This window comes from Poecilia reticulata, linkage group LG21, assembly GCF_000633615.1.
Source record: "Poecilia reticulata strain Guanapo linkage group LG21, Guppy_female_1.0+MT, whole genome shotgun sequence".
In the NCBI taxonomy this organism is placed as follows: domain Eukaryota; kingdom Metazoa; phylum Chordata; class Actinopteri; order Cyprinodontiformes; family Poeciliidae; genus Poecilia; species Poecilia reticulata.
This window is the reverse complement of record NC_024351.1, coordinates 15,675,035-15,683,924: the sequence shown is the minus strand read 5'-3', so window position 1 is coordinate 15,683,924 and position 8,890 is coordinate 15,675,035.

Sequence of the window (8,890 nt, the reverse complement as noted above, 5' to 3'; positions counted from 1 at the left end):
AGATAGATAGATAGATAGATAGATAGATAGATAGATAGATAGATAGATAGATAGATAGATAGATAGATAGATAGATAGATAGATAGATAGATTAGCTTCAGCGTCACAATCTGTTACCATGGAAACGAAGAAATATGTCAAAATATGTTTTGACATTGCCTCATGAGTAGTCAGACTGTCTTGGGGCTTGGAAGGATGATGCAAACAGAGAAAGAAACACAGATATGCACTAATCACTAATGGTTTCTAAAGGCACCAATGAGAGCAATAAAAAAAAAGAAATATTTCAGTCAGGTTTTAATATTTACACATTTAATACTAAAGCACAAGAACCATGTTCATTCAGCCCCCAAAGTCTTCTTTCTTGGAGAACCAAGTCTTTTTAAGGGATGCCTGAACTAGTTTTACCTCAGATGGAAATCTTCTGTCGAGAGCCGTTTTCAAGGCTTGTTGCCACAGACTCTGGTGGGATTAGATCTCTGAAGATTGTAAGGGTTTCTTTTTATTTGTTTTGTTTTTTCAGTCCAATTTTTTGTCATGTGAAGTGAGAGGGTTTCCATTTCTGGCATTGTAGGGTTGAAGGAAGCTTTTGTAGAATAGCTTAAGCTCTTTCTTCAAATTTCTCAAAAGCTAACAGACAATGGGATAATTTGTCTTTTTCTGCCTAAAAATGATTCTTAACTCAATTTATAACATGTCACAACACAGGTAGATATTTAAGTAGAAGCACCGCTAATCTCAAGATGTTACGTTTTTACTGCTTCTCAACTAACATCAATTCCCCAGGTTGAACTCAGAGGGGGGGAAACACAGGAAAATAGGAAGAAAATAAAGCGGGAAAGGGGGAGTGAGAAACAGACACTTCTCTACATTTCATGAGTGGAAGATGCATTAAAAAGCTGGGGAAGGAAAGATTGGAAAGAAAATAAAAATAACAGGAGATGAAAGCAGTGGGGGATCACTGCGATGTCATTTCCCTTCTTCAACACCCTCCATCACTTCTTCCCAACCTCCCGCTCCACCCTGACACATAACACATTCCTGCAAGACGTTTTGGTGATTGCTAAGGTGTCTCACCTTCAGGATATAAAAAGACACGACTGAAGAAAAACAAGGTCGAACCACTCAGGGAAACAAGCCCCTGCCATGAGTCGTTAAGGCGTTCATAAGTGTGTTTGTGTGTGTGTGAGGTTGACAGGCTGTCGGGACGGGAAACATGAGCCTGAAAGCACCAGCTAATGAAAATAGAGAGAACTGGTCTTTTTCAACGTGCGTACTGTGCCTGATTCCTGCAGAGGTGGGTTACATTTGTGACAGAATCGGTTGATCTGAGACCACCAGGATCCATACTTTCTCTCTAAAAAAGGGAAAGAAAAAAGTCTGTGAGAAAGTGGTAGAAAGAAAGGCAGGTGGTTGCAAAACTTTAAAACGTTAGAGGCTTTATTTACGTAAAAATAAGAACTGTTTCACCTCTAACTATGCATTATATGGGGGGATTCTGATTTTGACATTACAGACAGTCACTGGCAATTTATGAGGTAGACCAGCTTAATTGTTTGCAAACATAAAGACATTTGTAAGATGTGGTGAAGATGACGTGCTGAAGTTCAAACCAAGCTGTTTGTGTTTCTCATGTGGGTTTTAAGATTTCTTCTTCTTTTTTCCTACTGGTGTTTTTGAAAGACTGTACTGTATGAAAGCAATACATTTTTCATGAACATAAATAAGGAAAACATATATTTTTAAATTGAATGACACATAAAATGTATTTATGAGTAAAATTAGTTTGGATGAAATAAAAAAGCACTCACTGTTCACTTTGTCTTTAAATAAAGTCCAAATTCCAAATATAGCCACTGGAATTTTCTGAAATTATACGCAACAACAACAACAACAACAACAACAAAAAGGTTACTGCAAATCAAAACCAGCCTTGAGACAGGAAACTCAACAATAACTTCACGCTTTTGCATCACAAAGTCTAGAATCAAGTCATCATCAAGTATTTAACTGGAAGGCTGGATTGTTTTTGTTCATAAACTCTTGTGCTTTAGATTTTGTCAGTTTATTCCATAAATGTGTTTTGTCCTGTTCGAAAAACACCAGCGCCGGGCTTGTCTCTTCATCTACAACTAATTCAATATAAGATCGTTATAGACACTGACTGAAACTGAATTATTTCGTTGTTATTTTCCTCGTGATCAGAAATTTATGTATCGTAAACCAACCCTGCATTTGGGAAGGAGAGAAACCTTTTTTTTTAACAGAGCTAACAAATGTCTCATGTTTTGTTCCAAAACATTTCCACTTAAAGAAATGTCCTCATTCATTAAAACAGGAGAAAGTCCCTACACCGGCGCATTTGTTGCTCGTGTTGCTGCCAGGGAAAGTGTAAAAGCTATTTGTCTCTGATAACATAGATGCATTTAGCAGTATGGTAATGAGAGCAGGTTGAAAAATGTGTTTGTGGTGAGAAAAAAATGGTGAAGGGTTGGAAAACATTTGGTAGTTTTGTACAAATTGGTAGTATTTGTCATTACAGAGCGGTTGGAAAGCTGCTTTGGGTCAAAAGTGCTAACAGTTTAACAAACCACAAATAAGCAATTGTCCTGTGTGCTTCGTTGTACCCAGAGCGTTTCCATTTTGCAAGAATTTGAATTTCTCAACTGGAATCCTCAGCAGTAATTTACGATGTAATGTTTATGTCTTGCAAGAATCAGGAACTTGTTACTGAAGTCTTTGGAGATGATGCACTTTGCTTTCGGGCAGCTAAGAAGCTTTTACTTGAAATCGCTTGTGTGGTTGTTGCAATCCAGCTGCATCCTTTGTTTTAATCTGCTTTAGTAACCTAATAACAGCTTTAGTAACCTAATAACAGCACAGACTTCTCAGCATGTGTGATCATCTGTTTTCCAGTCACTCAAACTCCCTATCTCTGTTCAATCAAACAATCTTTTTTTTTTTCTTCCAATTTGTCTTCCACTGACATACCATGTGAACATACCATGAGGATTCTCATTCACTTTAAACTCTTTAATGAACTGAAACATTTTTTTTCCAGTTTTCTTCTTTTTCTTTCTTTCTTTCTCGAAAGCTTTGCCAGGTAATCACATAACTGGCATTTTTGGAGGGAAACTCAGGAAGGATATACCTGAATAAACACCCACCTACGTATGCTCGTGTGTGCGGTCATTTACGCATGCAGCACACAGTTGCGCAAATCCTCTATTTGCATCAGTTTAGGTGAAAGGAGCTCAGCGTTTTCAGATGCTTATGTGTGTGGGTTGCAGGTATTCCTATAACTGTAGGAAGCCACAGTTTGCATGTTGAGGAAAGAAGGTGATCCGGCTAAGTGCGTGTGTGTGTGTGTATGTATGCCCATGAGTGCTGTGTTCATCAGACAGGTTGTAATTTACAGAGGAGAACATGGAGACCTGCGAACGGCCGGGACCCAGGGGAGCCATCGAGCTGAACACGCCGGCGTGCCCTGGGAAGAGACCCGATGTCTCTCGGATAGAAACAACACACACGCCCTGTCAAACAGCAGGGGGGGATGGATGGATGGATGGATGGGGAGAGGACAGGGAAGTGATAAAGAAAAAGGAAATGAGAATAACAGCCGGTGGACAAAAGGAACAAAGTGGTATGAAGCGATAGGAGAAGGTGTGAAAAGACAAATATTTAAAAAAGCGAGAACGGTGCGGTATCCGCTACTCTGAAAATACATTGCCTTGCAGACCTTTTCGTGGCAGTGAACTGTTCCACATTTTTGCGTCGTTAGAACAAACCTCTGCGTATTTGACAGAGAATTTCTTTCAAAGTGAATAAAACCGTGCTTAAAATGTGAAGTGGAAGACAAAAGATCACATCGTTTTTCTGTCCCCGATTAAGAAAAGAATCCCAGCGACATGTTGCTTCCACTACCTCGTTTCAACCCTGCTGGTTTCCTTGTTCCCTGAAGTCCAAATTTGTGGAAAACTTACATTTTTCTTCCACTTTCCATTGAAGAATTACTTAGTTCTTGTCTATCATGTAAAATATCAGTATAGTGCATTAAGGTTTGAGCGTGAGATCTGACAAACTGTGAATACGTTCAAGGGTGTGGAATATTTTTGCTTTGTACCATACCATGCGCCACTGCTAATGTCTAACAGACAACGCTTGGTGGGGGAAAGAAAAAAAGAGCAATCAAATCCTCAAACCCATATGAGTCAAAAAGTTCATATTTCACAGTTCCTCTCAATAACTTCTACATGCCATGAAGCACCAATATAACAGCAACTTCCCATCATGCATAAGGAGCAGACTCTGCATGATGACAGCTGAGCTGGGTAACTTGACAGCTCGAGATAAGCCAGTTTACATGCCTTGAACACAGATGAGCTCCAGTTGTGCTAGAAAGACATAAAATGGCAACATCTGTGGAACCTCCAAATTTTATTGAGGACTTCACTGATTTATGACTGATATCCAGACGAATGGATGTTAGTGTTAGAAGCAGAATCTTAAGTCGTGAGACATGTTTCAATGTTTTTTTGTCTTTAGTTTTGAAATTTGAGCTTCTCAGCGTGGCTGCTCTGCATGAGTTTTTGCCCCCTGGCTGAACACCAATTACAGATACTTCCTAATGGAAATCCTCTTGTCTCTGCTCTCTGATCCTCTACTGCCCCTCTGGGATTGGGTCTTACGTTCGTCTTCAAGTGCTTGTGCTACATTACTGTACGTATGCATTCTTAGGTAATTGGATGGGACTTTTACAGTTTCTGTTCATCACTCTGTAGAACCCGCAGACCTGGCGAGTCGAGCTATCGCATCAGATCTTAAAGGTCAGAACTTCAGGTCAGCGACAAAAGTAACATTAAAGGATACTTGTACCTTTAAATTTCTTATTATCTTTTGAGAAACTATAAACCGGTATGTTACGTGCAAGGAATAGCCTTCCCCCCAAACAGCCAACATACACAGTGCCTTTGTACAGCCAAATCTCTGTAAGTGAGGAAAAAACACTGAGTCTGTGTGACTAGGTATGCTGTGAGTTCCAGGAAGTGTGATCAAAGCCTCTTCCTCTTCTCAGGGACCAAAGAACATGGGAATATTTACTGCTTTGTTTGGTGCTGGTGCAGAGATACCATTATTAGACGTGCAATGCAGAATCTTCGGCTGCATTGGCGGATAGTTAAGAGTCCAGCTTGAACAGATCGCTGGTTTATTGGGAGGGATAAAAAAAAAAAAAAAAACCTTTAAGCTCCTCCTTGGATTCCAGTAACTAATTTTTATGTCTTTAGACTGTGGGAGGAAACACGAGAGCTTAAAGAAAAACTCCTCTAATCTTTTACCTCTCATCCAGAGAAACAGTGTCCTTCGCAGTTCCTCATATTACTGCAGAAATGAGGGGTTTTTTCACAGGAACAAAAAAGGAAGAATAAAATCTTAGAAGTAATTTACAATCAGAAACTGAATTCCAAGACATCCCTTCTTAATGTGATCTTGTTGTTAGAAATATAAGTCTATGAAGCCATTTTATTTGAGTCTAAATGCAAAAATATGAAATTTTTCTCACAGAACAAACAATCACCTTCTTCATTCAGGACCTTAATATAAAACCCAATAAATTAATAAAAACATTCAAATTGTTACCTCATAAGTACCGTTTAAGTAACCATTAAGTATCTGCAAAATTAATCAGAAATTAGGTCTTGGCTTTTGAGCAGCTTCAAGCCTTCAGCATGCCGAGATGAGAGAATTTTCCTCAGTGCAGACAGAGTTTGGGAAGGATTGGATTATATTTAGCAATGCTCTTATTAATAGATCTCCACAACATTTGAGTAGCACTTGTATGCATTTTGTTGCATCTCTGAGTTGCAACCATGGCTGGAAACGGTGTTATGGATGACAGTTTTGGTGTTAAAGGGGGAAATGCTGAAATGCAATTTGGTAAAAACTATCCAACTTCTCATGCTGCTGAAATGTCAAGGAGATGAAAAGTGTAACATGAGATAAAACTTGAATGTTTCACTTTTACAGAGAACTAATAAAAAAGACATTTAAATTCAAATCTGATAGATTTTATGATGAAGTTATCCTTTATGGATCCTTCAATTCACAGACCATTGGCGATAATGAAATGCACAAATTCAGTGGATTTCATTGCTGAAGCAATAATAAGGTGTTTTAAAACAGTCTTGAGAAAACTTGGTTGATAAATGTCCTAAAATATCAATCTTTCCATTTTTTTCCCCCCTTAATGGAAAATGTTTAATGTGGACATTTCTTTTTACAATTTTTCTCCAACTTCATTTTCTGTTTAGCATCAACTTTGAAATCTCTCCCCAAAAAAAATTTGAACAAAATAGCAACATTTTGTCTGAATGTGTGCAGCAATAGTTCAAATCACGATAATCTGAGGCAGGCAGTAGTGACCTGATGTTTTATGGCTTATTTGTGCAGACAAAACACACCTGCCTGTTTTTTCAGACAGCCATTAAATTATGAGACGATCACCCCGGTTGCTTTGGCTCTGCCACTTTATAATATTATTACGAGAAACATGACAGGTGTTTAATTTTGTCCGCTCGTTATTTGAGCGATCGAACGATATCAGCAATGTTTTATTGCAGTCTTCCGTAAACATGCCTGCCTCTCTGCGTTCTACTTCATTTATTTTACTGATACAACAAACCTGCACATTAAACAATGCTTTAAATATGGCAGAAAGATAACGTGGCTTCCCAGAACTCTAAAATGGCTAGACATAAAAGATGTTTGCACCAGGTTGCAAAAGTACTTAAACTGGTTCTGGTTTAACTTTTTTTTTTTTCTTTTTTTTTTTTTTGAAATTATGTGATAAAACAAATCAAGGAAAAAATATGGAATGGTTTCAACATGTTTTGCAAATAAAATGTCACTTTTATACGCCTACCATAAAATTCTGTACTGTTAAATCCTTCATCTCAAACTGCAAAGAACATTTCACAGAAGTGGTTCTGGTCAGATGAGACCTAACATGCATGGAAAATCTAAACGGCGTCAAAAATGAACAGTGCACATCAACCTGAGCACACCATCCCTGTGGTAAAGCTCGATACTGGCAGAGTTACGTTGTGGAGGTGGTTTTCTTCAGCAGGGTCTCAGAGGTTGGTCACAAGTGTTTCTAGTGCTGCGAAAAATTTTATCCACCAGGACAAGGACCCTGAAGTTTACAGCCAGAGCGATAATTGAGTGTGAAACTCCAGTTCTTGAGGGATGTCGTCTGAAATACTTAGATGTGCCCCTGGGGCCAACACACCTGAATAAAATGATTGAATTCCCTGCTAAGGATGCAGTAAAATACTGCAGACTCCAGTAGAAAATCGAAAAGTTGCAGGATTCTGGACCTTGAGGAAAGAACCTCAACGCCTGTGGTGGATCAAAGCTTATTAAGGGTTAGGACTGCCGAGTCAAAGCTCAGACCTAAATTCAATTGAGAATCAAAGGCAAGAATTTAAAACTCGCATACAGTTTCTGACTAATATGACTGAGATTTTTCAAATTCAAATTAACTGGTTGAACACAGAGAATTATGGAGAATCAAGTAAATATATATATAAAAAAATACAGTCGTGAGAACTCTTGATAAAATAGTCTTTCCCTTGATGTCCTTGATGTCTGTCTACTTTTGACAGTAAGAGCTTGCCTGTAATGGTCATTTTTATTTTTTCACAAGACCAAACCAGGGCGGGCCCCAGGCCTCAGCTGCTATCTCAGCGTGACAGTGAGTTTTCTGAATGTGAATATTTATTAAGCTGACCAGATAATCAGGCGCTCACCGATATTTGTGTTGTCGCCTCAGGGGCCAGTTCGACGCATGAGGTTAAGTTTCTTTTTTTTTTTTTGCTCCAACAAAAGACCGAATGCGTCTCCTATGAGCAATACATCATCGCTTCTTGGACGTGATTTCAAACGTTAAGTAGAAGCTCAAGATTCTCAGTCATAATTACTGTAAATTATGCTGCGGTCTTTGGATGCACTCCGAGGAGACGTGAGAGCGAAAAGCCACAAATTGCCAAACTAAATGCTAATATGGTGCGGGTAAACGCATGCTTAACCTAAATCCTTCTGGAACAGTTTCATCACCAAATTTCGTCGAAAACCTTGGCGGGATCTGGCTCGGCTGACGGAAACCAGAAGATGATGCCCTGGTTCTTTCGGCCCTTGTGAGGCCAGACGATCCTGCGGAGGCCAGGATGGCACTGGGATGCTGAGCAGCGCCCGGAGCCTGCTCTGCTGAACCACATAATTCCCTCTCTGCTGGAGGTTTATAGAGCAACACCACTTCCTGGGAAGATGGGCTTTGAGCGCAACAACACCCGCAAATCACTAATTTCATGGCTTGACTTCCCCTACAAAGCCAGCGCATTCTCCCCTGTGGTATACTTACAGAGAGCGTTAATTTTCAGGTCTCTTTTGCCCAGTGCTGTTAATAAAATTGGGACCTCTGACTGGACAGGAAAAAGACTCTATTTGGGGGGATATGAGTAGGACCAGATGGTCAAATGCCCACAATTTGCTTCCCCCTGCAAATTAGGTTGAATGACATCAAGGCAGCTGCTGATGGAGAACTGCAGGAGATTAGGTGGATTTTGCGAGTTGAAATGTGTGTGTGTGTTTTTTTTTTGTTTCTCGTTTTTTTTTTTTTTATCAAACTATGTATTTTAAGAAAACCAAAAAAATAAGAGCCGCATTCTCACTTCCAGCAAAAAACCAAGAACCTCTCTGCAGATTTCAGGCCCCTCCTTTGGTACTACGAACCCTCTTTGGATAATTAATCAGAGTGTTTAGGTGAACATACCGCAAAGCACAAGTGTGGGGATCGTCTTTCCTTTACCAGTGGTCTCTTCCTTTTATTTTAATC